Source organism: Canis lupus, chromosome X (assembly GCF_011100685.1).
Source record: "Canis lupus familiaris isolate Mischka breed German Shepherd chromosome X, alternate assembly UU_Cfam_GSD_1.0, whole genome shotgun sequence".
Taxonomy (NCBI): Eukaryota; Metazoa; Chordata; class Mammalia; order Carnivora; family Canidae; genus Canis; species Canis lupus.
The window spans coordinates 34961595-34976776 of record NC_049260.1 but is presented as its reverse complement, the minus strand read 5'-3'; the positions used below and the strand labels follow the sequence as shown (position 1 = coordinate 34976776).

Below are 15182 nucleotides of genomic sequence, written 5' to 3'. Positions count from 1 at the left end.
CCCGCCTCAGAGATGGGTCCTGCTTGCCCTCCCCCCACCCCCCACCCCCAACCTAGGGATTTTCATTTTCATTCTCTGAGCTTGGAGGGCAGAAGGCTACCTGCTACCTGCTTCACAGCTCCCCTCCCCTCTCCCCCTCTGACCCATAGCCCCACTGCCTACTGTTCTGGGTTTTTCTCTCAAGAGTAACAATGGAGACAGGTGATTTTTAAAGACTCTTTCTGACTGACACACACCCCAATTTTCTGGAGGCAGATCCCTGCCCAGTTGCCAGTGAAGTGCAGTGGGATCTGTAAAGCCCAAAGTCCAAGCCAACGATGCCCCCTCTCTGGGGATGTTCCAGGCACCTGCCCCCCACCCCGGGAGTGAATAAGAAGGGGCTCCCAGTCCTGCCTGCACAGACTGGGAAGTGTGGTGGAGCAGATGTGGGCTCTGGAGCCTGCAAGACTCAAGCCTTGGCCCCAGCTCTGCCACCAGTGAAGCCGAATAACCTCCGAGACCAGTTTTATCAGTGGTCAAAGTGAGGAAATTCACACTAGTGGCCAGAATGGTCTTAAGGATTAGCTGGCAGGACACGTCCTACTCGTGGAAGACACATGCCGAATGAAGATCCCTCTCCCGTCTGCCTCCCTGACCCCTGGACCAGCCCTGAGGAGACGTGGGCAGCGAGGACTGGAGCTGAAATGAATTGGCAATAATATTCAAGTGCTAAGAGGCACCTGGGTGGCTCAGTGGCTGAGCATCTGCCTTGGCTCAGGGCATGATCCCCGGGTCCTGGGATCGGGTCCTGCATTGGGCTCCCCACAGGGAGCCTGCTTCTCCCTCTGCCTCTGTCTCTGCCTCTCTGTCTCTCACGGATGAATAAATAAAATCTTAAAAAAAAAATTCAAGTGCTAATAACAGAAACCTAACTAAAGCAGCTTACACAGATTTGAAGTTTATTCTCTCTTATAAAAAAAGAGTCTAGCAGTAGGCAGTCTGGGGGTGGTCAGGCAGCTCTGCAGTCATCAGGACCCCAGGCTCCTTCAATATTTCAGCTTTGCTTTCCTTCGCGCGGGGCTTCCATCCTCAAGGTCACAAGAAGGCTGCTGGAGCTCCACCCACCGTCATTCCAGGCAGGACAGGTCTAGGAAGAAGGGGAAGGGCAGGGGCAAAGGGGACTCCTCCCAGCCGAAGAAGCTTTTCTGAAGATTTGTCCTTATATATTATCCGCCTCTTCTAAGCGTCTAGCAAAGCTGGGGATGTCGTCTTTTGGCTGGGCACAATGCTGGCCCTATTAAAATCCAAGGAAGAAGGGAAGAATATAGAGTTGATATTCGTGGGTACAGCAGCACTGTTGTTAAAATATTGAAATATTGGGATGCCTGGATGGCTCAGTGGTTTAGTGCTGCCTTCGGCCCAAGGCGTGATCCCAGAGTCCCGGGATCGAGTCCCACATCGGGCTCCCTGTGAGGAGCCTGCTTCTCCCTCTGCCTGTGTCTCTGCTTCTGCGTGTGTCTTTCATGAATAAATAAATACAATATTTAAAAAACATATTTAAATATCTCCGTAGTGGTGACAAATGGCCTCCTCCCCAAGCCTTGCCCCCAGTGCTCTTCTTTGTGGCCCAGAACCATCCCCTGTCTCCCCCTGATCCAACAACAGAAGGGTCAATGCTTGGCCCTGTAGACGGCCTCCAGAACCCCAGCTCAGCACTGGCCTAACCCCGGCTAGTATTGGTGATTACCTATACCACACGGAGGCAAAATATTTTGAACATTGCCCTTGGCAGAAGGGGTGCCAGGTGGGCAAATAGCCTCAATGAAGGTTCCTAGTGGCTGTACATGAGTAACAGCTCAAAGGACACAGAGCATGTCTACTCCACAAGACTCGGTCTGGTTTTGAGGATAAGAAAGTACCCTTAGAACTGGGCAATGAAGGGTGCCTGGGTGGCTCAGTGGTTGAGTGTCTGCCATTGGCTCAGGTCGTTATCCCGGGGTCCTGGGATCGAGTCCCACATTGGGCTCTCCATGCTTCTCTCTCTGCCTATGTCCCTGCTTGTCTCTCTGTGTCTCTCATGAATAAATAAATAAAATCTTAAAAAAATAAATAAAAAGAACTGGGCAGTAAAGGCGCCTGGTCTGGGTCCCATGCTCTAAAGGGTCCTGCTCTGGCCACGCCCCTGCTCTTGAGGTGAAGACTACACAGGACCAGAGGAACACCCACCTGGAGCCTGTTCTCCCCTTCTGGACAGGATCTGGAGTCCTGGGACCCCAGAATTCCCCTCCTTAACCCTAAGAGACTTCCTAGGCTTCTTTCCCTTGTCTGTCCTTCCAAAAGCACATATCACTACCTGTTAACCCCCTTAAGTAGCCAAGGAGTGACTGCTTGCGGGGGTGTGGTGGTGGTGGGAAGGCAATGAATGGATGGAGTTGGACCATGGGGGCTGGAGGGTGAGCAGTATGCCCATCTGGGTGCGGGACTGAGCCCCACAGGTGGGAAGAGGAGGGGCAGATGAGGGCAGGCGCCAGCTGGCGCAACACTGAAGAATCCAGAATTCTAAATCCACTCCTAGCCTCTCACACCACTGTGAGGTTACATTTGTCAACAGACTCCAGGTAAGGGCTGCTAAGCTTGATTTTGATTTTGAAATATTTAGAGATACAGCATGTGGGCCTCTGTGTGTGCTCTTGTTCTGGACCCCAGCAAAGTTGGGGACAGGTGTGTCCGTGATGAGCACCTGCTAGTGAATCTGGTCTCCCTGTCTGCAGGGAGGATGAATAATCGGAGCAGGGAGCACACCTGGATGGAGAGGGCTGGCTGCGAGGCCCAAGAGGTGGACCACAGCAGCAGCATCAAGGCAGCCAGGGCCCTAGGCCCGTCAGTCATATCTCCCCATCTGCTGTGGGAGCCCTGGAGTTTCCCTGCAGTATTTTGAAGCAAGGCTGCGGCTCTGAGGTTTGACTGTGTTTGGCGACCATCCCTGCAAGGCATATTTGGTGAGCATCTTTGGGGGGGCGGGCAGATTATGCGGATGCGGGCAAGCAGCGGTGACGGGGTGCCGCTCACCGTGGAGGAGGCAGAGTGACCCATCAATGTCCACTCAAGCTCCTGGGGAAGCACAGCTAGAAAAGGCTGTGTGTGAGGCTGGTGCCAACAGACCAGACAGATGCCACTGGACACACAAGGTAGGGCGGCTCTGTGGGGACAGCAGATGGAAAGACCCCAGCTCCATCTCCGGAGGAAGATCCCTGCTCTGGTGGAAGGGAAATCAGGAACCGTGGGAATGGTCTCATTCCTGCCCCTTTCCTTACAGGCCTTGCCAGAAGGAGCCATTTGAGGCCATCTGTCCATGCAGTGACTGGCAGATTCAGGGCACAGCACTTGCCCCCAGCCCGCAGCCCAGTCCCTGCTGTCTAGGCTTTCCAGGTGCAGCCCCCCCCCCCCTCCACCCGTCTCCCTGCAGCTCACCTCCCTTCTCTGTCTCCAGAGCCAACTCCTCTGTGCTGGGCTCCTAGAGGCAACAGTCATAGCCGAGACCAGCCACACATTCCAGCCAGCCCTGGGGTCCCTAGCTCCTGGGGACCGAATCACTCCCCTAAAACTTCAGGCACTCTTTGGGGGGAGGGAGTCTCTGATTTTCATACGTCTCCCAGCAAAACCCTCCATGGTTCCTGGTTTCTCGTGAATGAGTCAGTCTTTTTTTTTTTTTTTTAAGATTGATTGATTTGAAAGAGAGCATGAGTGGGGGTGGGGGAAAGGAAAGAGAGAGAATCTCAAGTAGACTCCCCAGAGTGAGGAGCCCAGACTTGGGGCTTAATCCCATGACCTTGAGATCACCACCTGAGCCGAAATCAAGAGTCTGATGCTCAGCCGACTGAGCCACCCAGGCGTCCCTGAGTAAATGCTTTTTAGCATATGTGTGTCCGATGATCATTTTCAGGGAATAATCTCGTTTTGCTAACTTTTAAAAAGTGTATTGTAAAACATTTCATGGCTTTGAAGAAATAAGTTTAGGAAAGCAAAAGAAAGAAATATCACTTCCTGAGACAAGTTTTGCCAACACCCCAAACAAAATCCAGATCCTCTGTTATACTCTCTTGGCATCTAACATTTTTCCTTCAGAGCATTTCTCTCGCTTTGTAATTATATACTTTCTCATAAGGTCATTTGTTTTCTGTCTGAAGTTAGGGACCATGCCTGTTTTATTTTCAAGGGCATACTCTGACTAGCACAGTTTAGGCACTCAATAAATATGCATAAATTGAATTAGTGAGTTTTTCGAGGGAACGGGTCCAAAAACAAGGTTTTATGACTTTGCAGAAGAGTAAGGCCAACTTCCACGTGCTTTCAAACCAATTCCAGTTATTGGTTGAGATTCCACCCCAAAGGAGAAGATCCAGGAGGAGGCTGGCATTGCTCTGGGTCCCAAAGAGACACGTGAAATCCTCCTGCCCCTCACCCCATCTCCTGGTTACAACAGCCATGGAAACAAAGTTTCCTGAGATGGAGTGGCAAGAAAAGAAAAGAATTATGCTCACAGGTCAGAAGTGCAGACAAGGAACATGAGGGACAGCTTGTCTCTGCTCCATGATATCTGAGATCTCAGTTTCTCTCCTCCTGGGCCTCTCCATGTGGACTCTCTGTTTGGGCTGGTTTGGACTTGCTCATAGTATGGTTGCTGAGTTCTAAGGGAGAGCATCCCAAGAGCAAAAACCAGATGGAAGCTGTATTGGCTTCTGTGGATGGTTCTCAGAAGTCACTTAGCATCATTTCTGTCTCATTTCTATTCATGGAGGCAATCACAAAGTCCCACGCAGGATGAAGGAGGGGGACTCAGACTCCATCTGATGGGAGAGTATCATGGTTCTAGAAGAACAAGTAGGGCCAGAAATATTATCAGGGTCTTTTGTCTTTTGGAAAACAAAATCTGCTGCCCACCCACCACCAGTGAGCCAGTCCTGGGCCTGGTGCCCTCAGATCCCTCCTCCTTCCTCTTCCTCTTCTCTGCTTCATCTGTGTGTTCCCTGGTGTCCATGGAAGGCACTGGAAGAAGACTGGAGGACAAGAGGAAGGGAGACGTCAGAGAATTTCTCCTTCTTGCTGTCTGCCTCAGTAGCTGGAGCTCCCCTGTGCCTGCAGATCCCAGAGGACAGGACCACCACAGCTCCAGCTTCAGCCCGCCAAGCCCCCTTCCAGGTCCCTGACCCGGCTCTGCCCTACATCCCTCCAGCCTTAGAGCTAGTCCTGCACTTGCTTCTCTCTGGATTGTTCTACCTTCTCCTGTTTGGCTTCTCAGTTTCTTCATTGCATGTGTCAACAATTTTGTGCATAGAGTTCCTTCTGCTCGAAACCCTTAGAGTATTTCCTATTTTCTCAACTGGACTTTGACTAATATAACTAGCAGGGAACCAGGGAGAGCTCACAGGACAGCATAGAAGGTCATGGAGTTGGCGTAAGGAACCCTAGGATCACGTCTTGTTTTCATCATCAGTTGGATTCACTTTGAAAAGTTTGTCTTTCTTTCGGATTCCAAAAGAGCAAAATTAAAAGAGTCTTTGGGGTCCATAGGTTCATAGCCAGAATTTCCAGTTTCCTTTTCAGACATGTAGAATAGCTGTCTGACTTTGATAGCTCTTTGCTTTCTTGAGTGTACTTTGGATCCACAGGACCCTCCCCCAGAGGGCCAGGAACCACAAGCCAAGAACGTTGTCCAGACAAGGCATGCAGTAGCATACCTCCAAGATGGCCCCCAATGGCATCTACCTCCTGTTATTCGTGCCCTTGCATATCCCCTCCCTGACCAACAGGACATTGTGAGAATGACAAAGTATGACTTCTGAGGCTTGATTATCAAAGACATTCTGGCTTCTGCCCTGCTCTGTCTCAGCCGATCTGGGGGGAAGCCAGCTGCTATGCTGGGAGGACTCTCAATGGAGAGCCCTATGGAGAGATCCATATGGTGAAGAATTGAGGCCTTCTGACAACAGCCAATGATGAACTGGTGCCTATTGCCAATAGTCATGCCATCAGGCCATCCTGGAAGTGGATCCTTTGGCTCCAGTCTTCAGACAACTGTGGCCTCAGACAACATCTTGACTACAATCTTTAAAAAAAAAAAAAAAAAAGATTTTATTTGTTTGTTCGAGAGAGAGAGAGAGGCAGAGACAGATGCAGGCTCTATTCAGGGAGTCCGATGTGGGACTCGATCCTGGGACTCTAGGACCATGCCCTGGGCCGAAGACAGGGGCTCAACCGCTGAGCCACCCAGGCGTCTCTCTTGACTACAATCTTAAGAAAAAACTCTGAGCCAGAACTACTCAGCTAAGCTGCTCCTGAATTCTTGACCCACAGAAACTGTGAGGTAATAGAGGTTTGTTGTTGTTTTAAACCACTAAGTTTTGGTGTAACTCACTCTGCAGCAAGAGATCACTAATAGGGCACAGTAACATTATTCTCTGAGAGCAGCACCAAGGAGACAAACACTTAGAATCCTGTGGGCAAATGAGGTGCCATTACCCTCACCAGGGAAGCTACAAAAAAAAGATTGATGATGTCAAGTGCTGGTAAGAATACGGAGCACCCAGAACTCTCATATTTTGTTGGTAGGCATGCAAAACCATTAGTCAGTTTCCTATAAAGTTAACCATACGCTGATTGTATAACCCTGTAAGAGCACTCTCAGATATTCACCCCAGACGAAGAACAACATATGATCATAAAATCTTGTATGTGAGCATTCATAGCAGTGTTATTAGTGTTATTATTAAACTGTGAACAACCCAAATGTCCATCAACAGGAGAAGGAATAGACGAATTGTGAACTATCTGTACGATGGTGTACTACCCAGGGGGAAAAAAAGGATAGATACACACAATAACATGGATAAACCTCAAAATATTATGTTCGATAAGATACTCTGCAGTCACATAAGAATGCATCCTATACAATCCCATTTATATGAAATATCAGAAAAGACAACAGCTGATCTGTAGTGGCCAAGCCAATCAGTTTCTGCCTGGGGGCAGGGGGCGGGGGATTGACTGCAAAGGAGTCAGAGGGAAACTCTGAAGTCATGGAAATGTTCCATGCTTGGACTGTGGTGGTGATTACATTTGTCAAAACTCATCAATTTATAGACTTAAAATGGGTCTATTTTTTTCCCAAAGGCAACAAATTTGCTTTCAAAGCCCACAGTGTGACAGCTTTGCGATCTTCTTTTGATTTTATTTATTTATTTTAGAGGGGGAGGAGCAGAAGGGGAGGAAGACATCCCACTGAGCATGGAGCCTGATGCCCGATGCAGGGCTCAATCCCAGGACCCTGAGATCATGACCTGAGCTGAAACCAACAGTGGAGCACTTAACCGACTGAGCCACCCAGGCACTCCATGGGCCTATTTTATTATATGTACATTATACATCAATAAGGTTAACTAAAGGAAAATGTATGGGTGGATTCTTGCTGTACATAGCACAATCCCATCCACGGGACATTCTAGAGACAACAGCACAGGTTCTTCCCTCATGGCCTGCAAATAGGGCACAAAGTGCTGTGCTAGCATGTGTGAGAGACTGTGAGCTCCACAGCCACATAGATGAGGATGCAAGGGGACACCTGTCAGGAAGTGCCCTCCGTCTCTCAGGAAGTACAAGATAGTGTTTCGATCAGAAGCAGCAGATGTGCACTGAAATAGTACTGCACTATGATGTTAGAGACTCATTCTTTTTTTTAAAGATTTTATTTATTTATTTGAGAGAGACAGCACAAGAGAGGGAGAGAGAGCACAAGCAGGGGGAGCAGCAGAGGGAGAGGGAAAAGCAGGTTCCCCAATGAGTAGAGAGCCCAATGCAGGGCTCAATCCCAGGATCTTGGGATCATGACTTAAGCCAAAGATGGACGCTGACTGACCCACAGGGGCACCCCAGGGACTCATTGTTCTAAGGGTGAATCCAAGATTTAAAAACTATACCTAATTATATGTCATCCTATGGTTCATGTGTCTAACGAAAGTCGCTGTTGTCCTGGTCACATATTGCCACGTGGTGCCTCCAAACCCAATGGCATAGTACAATTTGTTTTTTTTTTTTTTTTTTTTTTACAGATCTGTGAGTTGACTGGACTCAGCTGGGGGCGTATTTACTCCAGATCTCTCACGCAGTTGCAGTCAGGTGTCAGCTAGGGCTGGAGTCCTCTGAAGGCTTAACCGAGCCAGGCATCCAAGATGGCACAGGCACAGAGCTGACAATTAATGTCGGCTGCTGGCTGGGAACTTAACGTGGCCTTTCCATGTAGTTCGGGCTTCTCACAGCATGATGGCTGGGTTCCAGGAGGGAGTATCCCCAAAGTGAGTGTTCTAATAGGCCAAATCAGATGCTTAACCAACTGAGCCACCCAGGCACCTCTCTAATGTAGACTTTTTTTTTTAAAGATTTTATTTATTTATCCACGAGAGACACACAGAAAGAGGCAGAGACACAGGCAGAGAGAGAAGTAGGCTCCCTGCAGGAATCTGATGCAGGACTCAATCCCAGGACCCCAGGATCATGACCTGAGCCAAAAGCAGATGCTCAACCACTGAGCCACCCAGCATCACTCCAATATAGACTTTTAAATTGGATTCCAACAATTTTGAGTAAGGACGAAGGTTTGAGCAAAGCAGGATTTCATTGGTGATCAGCCCACTGGTAAGTGGGGCCTTAATATATATATATATATATATACTCAGCAGTATTTGGCATTAAGGATGTTTGTGTCCCCAGATAACTGTTTACTGTTCCTTCGCAGCCCTGAGAGCACTTAGAAGTATCTCTCTCACTCGAGGACTCACCTTTGATATTAGCTCTCAACCTTTCCTTCAGGATCAACCTAATCCAAAAGATATTGGGACACACCTGACTTGACAGTCTCATCTCTCAGCACCTCAATCTCCATTTACTTCACTCCGGGCGTTTACAATGTCTTGTAGAGTGAGGCTGCAATGGCACCTTTCACCCACGGGTGGCAATCTAACATTGGACTCAGGCCTGAATTTCAGGGAGAGGGGTTGCAGGCTGAGGGTGGGAAGAATGAAAGGCAGAAGAGGAAGTATCTTAACATATTCCTGTATCCCAGCCTGTAATTTTCAGGCTTGAAATCTTGATTGTTCTAAAATACCCTTTTTAGCAGGCTTCGAAGTCGGATAATTCTGGCTTCTTCTCAAACAAAGGACATCTATGGCAGCTGTACTGAATATACCAGCGGGAGCCTTGATAATAAAAGATTTCATCCAATCCAATATCCCAACTCTGTTGGGAACCAGTCAACAAACCATAATGGATAAGTCACTCTGCCAAGGGCACTCTATGAGACCTTCAAAGTGGGTCATAATAAGGAAGAACTCAAGTCACTACCTGGTAACTTTCAAGACATCTATAAGACTGTCAAGTGTCGAATCAACTTAAACATGGCATCCACAGGGCTCAGGCGTGGGGCAGTTGAAGCCCTTGATTGCTGTACTGGGGGGAGGAGGAGAGGAAGCAATGAGGGGAAGGGACAAGGTAGGAGAGTAAAAAATCCTGGTTGCTGATGTCCACAGGATACAGTCAGGCAAAATGTCAGAGGAAAATAGGAAGAAAAAAAGAAAAACAGCGAAGAGCGTCGCAGGAAAAACAGATTTGGCTTGAATGGAGGGCAGAGATCCTAATTTTGAATTATAAGATGTTAGTACCAACAGGAACTCCAGAGACCATCCAGCCCCAGACCAAGCACCAGTAGGGCCACTGTCAGTTAGAGGTGCGCCTGGACTAGAATGTGCCGCCCTGACTTCCATGTTAGGGTTCCCTCCAAGTGTTGAGCGAGGATGATGTAACACGAGTAAAGAAAACAGTTATTACTCAGAATTTCCAAGAAGCAATAACCTCTCCTCTTTTTTCATTGAGTCCAACTCAGTTTGGCAACTCCCTGAGTGACCTTAGAGAGGTTGCTTCTCCTCTCTGAGCCTCATTGCCTTATCTTATCAAGCACTTACTGTAGGCTTTCTTGTTCCCGATGCATTCTTTTTGCTAATTCATTTTGTCCCCACTACAATCCTCCGAGGGAGGTATGACTATTAGTATCCACATTTTACAGATTAGGAAACTGAGGTAGAGGTTAATAACTCATCCAAGGTCACACGGCTGGCAAGTGGTGGAGTCAGGTTCAAACTGGGGCCAGCTGGCTGCCACGCTGTGCTCTCCACCACTAGGTAATCCTGCCTCTTAGCCGGCCGGGCTGGACTAGACGGCCTCCGAGGTCCCTTCCAGCTGACACGTGAAGGTTCTACTCGCTTGCTTCTTCTAGGCTTGGTCAAGAGGAACCCAGAGTTTAATTCTCTTAGCGAGTGACCGACAAGAATGACAGAATGCAACCGGAAAATCCTCCCCAAATGGCCATGTAGCCTTCTGCTTTTTGGCACATTTGACAAGACTAGACATCACGGGAGAGGCCAGTGGGGACGATCAGAACCCGAGAAGAGAGAGAAGCGTGGTGGGCAATAGCAGAACTCGACTTTTCCGATCCCTCTGTTTCTGTTGTTGTTTCTCTGGGTGGCTGCTCCCATGCACAGAGGGTCCACTTTTCCAAGTGTGATTTTTAAACTGCAGCAGAGAGCAAGCAAAATAAACACAGAACGGTCGGCTGAAGGCCCCCACTTTCTATTCCCTGGTTACAAAGTAAAATTAGCTAGCTGGTGGCCAGGGCTGGGAGATTTATTTTGGTCTGAAGTCAACCCACAGATTAACAATATTGGCAAGAACTATACAGGAGGGGAAAATATTTTGGACGAGGCTGCATATGTTTGCAGATACATCATCCCTCTCTGCGCAGTGGCCAAGGTTAAAGAGCAGGCCCAGGCCTCGCAGTCCCCTCCCTAGGAAGAGTCACCTTCCCTTGTGCAATGCCAACTCTCGCCCTCTCGGAGCCATTGCACCCCACACAATGGAGGGAAGGTGCACAGGAAAGCACACTCCCCATCTGGTAGAAGATGGACTTGCTCATCTTTTTTTCCTCCTTTCCTTCCAAGACCCACATTCCATTCTGAGGGTAATTCTCAGGCAACAGCTATTTCCGGATTCTCAAGGACTAACCGAGGGTAGTGTCAGAAAAAACTATCCAAAATGGGAAATGGGCAAAAGAGATTATTGGGTGTTCTTTCAGCTTGGTGCTGGGCTGGCACCTCTGATTGATTTCCTATTGACCAGGCAATTGGCCAATCCCGTGGGGGTTGGGGGCAGAGGCTGGTTAACTTGCAGATTTCTGTCTGGTAGAGATGCAAATAATTTCTAAACTAGCTACCTCACCCTAAATTTTTTCCATTTAATTGCCTCTAAACACCTAGCTCCTTACTTTCTCATTAGAACTGGTTTTAAGGGATCCCTGGGTGGTGCAGCGGTTTGGCGCCTGCCTTTGGCCCAGGGCGCGATCCTGGAGACCCAGGATCGAATCCCACGTCGGGCTCTCGGTGCATGGAGCCTGCTTCTCCCTCTGCCTGTGTCTCTGCCTCTCTCTCTCTCTCTCTGTGACTATCATAAATAAATAAAAATTAAAAAAAAAAGAACTGGTTTTAACATCTTAGAAGTTCCCTCATTAATGAAGGAGTTAAATAAAATATTTGCCACATGGTCATTTTCTACTGGCATGAACAATCGAGTGGTCTAATTCTGAAACTCTGTTTTGACAAAGGAATGCTGGCATCTGTGGACGGGACATTTTTCTTTGGCCACCTTGTCATCCCAACTCAAGCCTGTGGGCCAATACCCCATGCTCCTCAGGGTGGGCTCCACAAAGCACCTCGACAGCAGGTGGCCATCCAGGGCCCCTTTATGGAGTCAGGGCTATAGATGAGCCCCTGGCGCCTGGCTCCGCTCACTCCACCCTGCACTGGGGTATACTGATCCTTTAAGGAACAGCTGCGGGCAGGGAAAAGGATCCAGGACAAACAGGAGTCACGAGCCTTCTAGATGGCTCATGAGCTTGGGCAAAAAGAAATCATCAATTTTTTTTAGGAAGTTTGCTCATCCACGAAAAGGGAAGTCCTTTTTTTTTAAGATTTTGTTTATTTATTTTAGAGAGAGAGAGAGAGAATGAGCGGGGGAGGGAGGTAGAGGTCAGAAGGAGAAGAAGCAGGGACCTCAACTGCAGGCTCAATCCCAGGACCCCAAGATCATGACCCGAGCCAACGCCCAACTGACTGAGCCACCCAGACGCCCCTAGGGAAGTCATTTCTGCATTGCATATTTCACTGCGGGTTACTAGAGTACTTCTTAAATTTTAATGCACATACAAGTCAACCTGGGGGCCTTCTTAAAATACAGAGTGGACAGGGGCGCCTGGGTGGCACAGTTGGTTAAGTGTCTGACTCTGGGTTTCGGCTCAGGTCCAGGTCTGGAGATCCAGTCCCACGCGGGGCTCCAGCTCAGCGCGGAGTCTGCCTAAGACATTCTCTCCTTCTGCTCCTACCCCCCTCAAATAAACACATAAATCTTTTTAAAAAATACAGAGTGGGCAGATCTGGGGGCGCTGAGGGTCTGCCTTCCTAACAGCCTCTCGGGTGATGTTGCTGTTGCCAGTCCGCAGGCCCCACTTTAAGTAGCCAGGCTCTGGAGCTGATGTGAGAGCCTGCCCTTTGGAAACCACAGGGCCCTGCGTAAATATGCCAAGAGGCATTGGAGGAGTTATGATTTATACCCAGGGCTCCATTCCCACAAGGCAAGGGGCCACGGGCCTGAGCAAATCCCAGGACCCACCACCTCTTAAGCACACGGCCTGCTCTACATGATCCCCTAAACGCATCACACACCCAATCTTCCTTAATCCCCACAACCAACCTGGGAGGAAAGGAACCACTATAATCTGGATTTTACCAAAGAGGAAATTGAGGCCCACACCAGTCAGCACTGACTTTGGAGCTGGGTCTGATGAGCTCTAAGTACATACAGTCCACCACAGTCTTGCAGGGCTGGGCTCCTTGGCCAGCTCTGCTGCAGTGTCTGAAAGGGAGAAGAGACAACTTTCCTCCCTACCATGTACCACCCCACCGCACCCACCACTCCATCTCCCTGGCATTCCCTGGATAATCCTTCCAGCCTCTCCCTCTGCAGCTGTCAGAGAAAGCCAGAGCAAGATTTTCTCCAAATTCCAGAGTGGACAAATGTTCCTTGAGAACCTGAGGTTTGTGTAGCAGGGTTCTTGGCCCCAAAGGGGAATATGGAGAAATTCAAGGAACTACAGCAGATCCCTGCCTTCAAGGAGGTTACAATCCAATGGAGGAGTGACCCTGCATAGACATCACTGCCATACAAATTTAAATTGTCCTTGCTTCCCCCCCCCCCCCCCCCCCCACCCCCCCCCCCCCCCCCCCCCCCCCCCCCCCCCCCCCCACCCCCCCCCGCTCCGAGCTCCTGGCTTCTCTGGGCAGGGCCCATGTTTATCAGCAGACCTTGTGGTCTGTGAAGATAACCCTTCTGAGCTTTTTTTTTTTTTTTTTTAATGGACTGGGAGCAGGGAAGGACAAGGCAGGTGGCAGATGGGGGGAGGGGGAAGCTTGCAAGTGGCAATTATAGTCTGTTTCAGTTGACAGTGTGCGCTCCCAGGGACCCAGAGACTGGGTGCTCCTTTGCCAAATGTAAATATCAAACCAATAAATGCTAATGTAGCATGAAAAAGTGCTGATTTGGGAGAAAGTTCCAATTATTTAGAGAGCCTGTCTCAGAAAGCGTTTAGGTGTTCCAGCTGCAAGGGGAGCTGGGAAAGGAATTAAGGGGACGGAATTCGCAGCTTCCTTCTGGGTCTTGGTACCACCCTGGCCACCAGTTCCAGGAAGAGGGACCCAGCCAAGAGAGGCATGGCAGCAGGGTGGGGGCAGGGAGGGGACAGCAAACGAGGCAGAACCAGAAAAGGCGGTCAAGGTTCTGAATATTTGGCACCAGAACAGGGAGAGAGAGCAAAAGGCCCTGTTATCAAGATCTCTGTGAACTTGACACCTGCCTAGGAGCAGGCACCTTTGTCCTAGATCACTGTCATCCTGATAGGTTTCCTGAATAGCCATGTCACCTTGCCTCGAGGACCCCTTCCTGATTGATGGCCCTGATCGTTTAGTCCCTCGCCCCCCTACATCCATGCCACCAGGCACCCACTTTTATCAAGATACCCCACCTTCAAAAGCCAGAGCCACTTGCAGCCTCACCCAAACCTGACACACACACACACACATGCCCACCCCCCAGAGAACCTAGGGGAAGGCTGCTGTTTTGTGAACTTGACCCAATGTAAGTGGCAGTTAGGGGAGCTGAGAGATAGAGACTGCAGGAAAGGAAGCGTCCTGGAGAAAAGACTTGCCAGCGAGTGAGGACAATGGGGTCCCAGGCCCAGCTCTGCTGCCTCCTGGCCCCCAACAAAGCCACCCCGCCTCTCTGAGCCTTGACACCTCGGTTGCTTCCTCTGTAGAATGGGAATAACAGTTCCCACGGGGACAATTAAATGAAGCAAAGAGATTCGTGCGAGTGCTGGGTAACCTGCAAATCGAGACAGTCATTAGGGCATGTTTCTCAGCAGAGGAGGTTGCCTGGGAGACAAGCCACAGTGGGGCCCTCACCCCAGACGGGCTGCAGCCAGACCCCCTGTGTGAATGACATCATGGCCCAAGCTCTGCCAGGCCCTGGGCTTTCTGGGTTCTTTCTCTGGCCTCGGGACACTGAGCAAACACCTTAAGCCTCCTTACTGCACTGCTGCCTCCCGACACTGAGAGCGAAAGAACGTTCCAAGAGAAAACCACTCATCTGCATGCCCGCTCCCCGCCCCCTGCTCCCGGCTAATCTAATCTGGTCATCTAATCGGGTCAAATTTCTATCTGAATCTTTTCTCAAACTGGCCCGATCTCCTTCCCTTCCATCCACTTCCCAGGGCTGTGGCCTTGCTTCACATCATCGTCTGTAGTCTTCCTGCTTCTGCTTCTTTCTCTCTAGCCAGCTCCCTCTTCCCCTCACTGCTGCCTCAGCGAACCCCCTGCCCTGCAGTTTGGCTTTAACCCTGTGTCCCAGCCTCATCCTGCCTCATCCGGTCCTGCGATCACAGCCCAGCCCCCTGCTCGGAGGCCCCAGAACTCACGCCACACCTTCCCGCCTCAGGGCCTTTGCACTTAGCTACTTAGCCAGAACAGCACTGTTGACTTGTCCTCTCGGGCCCA

General features: G+C 49.7%; 1 long non-coding RNA gene across 1 annotated transcript; it reads right to left on the bottom strand.

Annotated features, from left to right (window-relative positions):
• Positions 1–921: 921 nt before the first annotated feature.
• LOC119868192 lies at positions 922–6086 on the bottom strand. The gene is made up of 2 exons (XR_005385952.1): positions 4521–6086; positions 922–1273 (listed from the first exon to the last, which is right to left on the bottom strand). It is a non-coding gene; the product is annotated as an uncharacterized LOC119868192 (long non-coding RNA).
• Positions 6087–15182: the final 9096 nt, after the last annotated feature.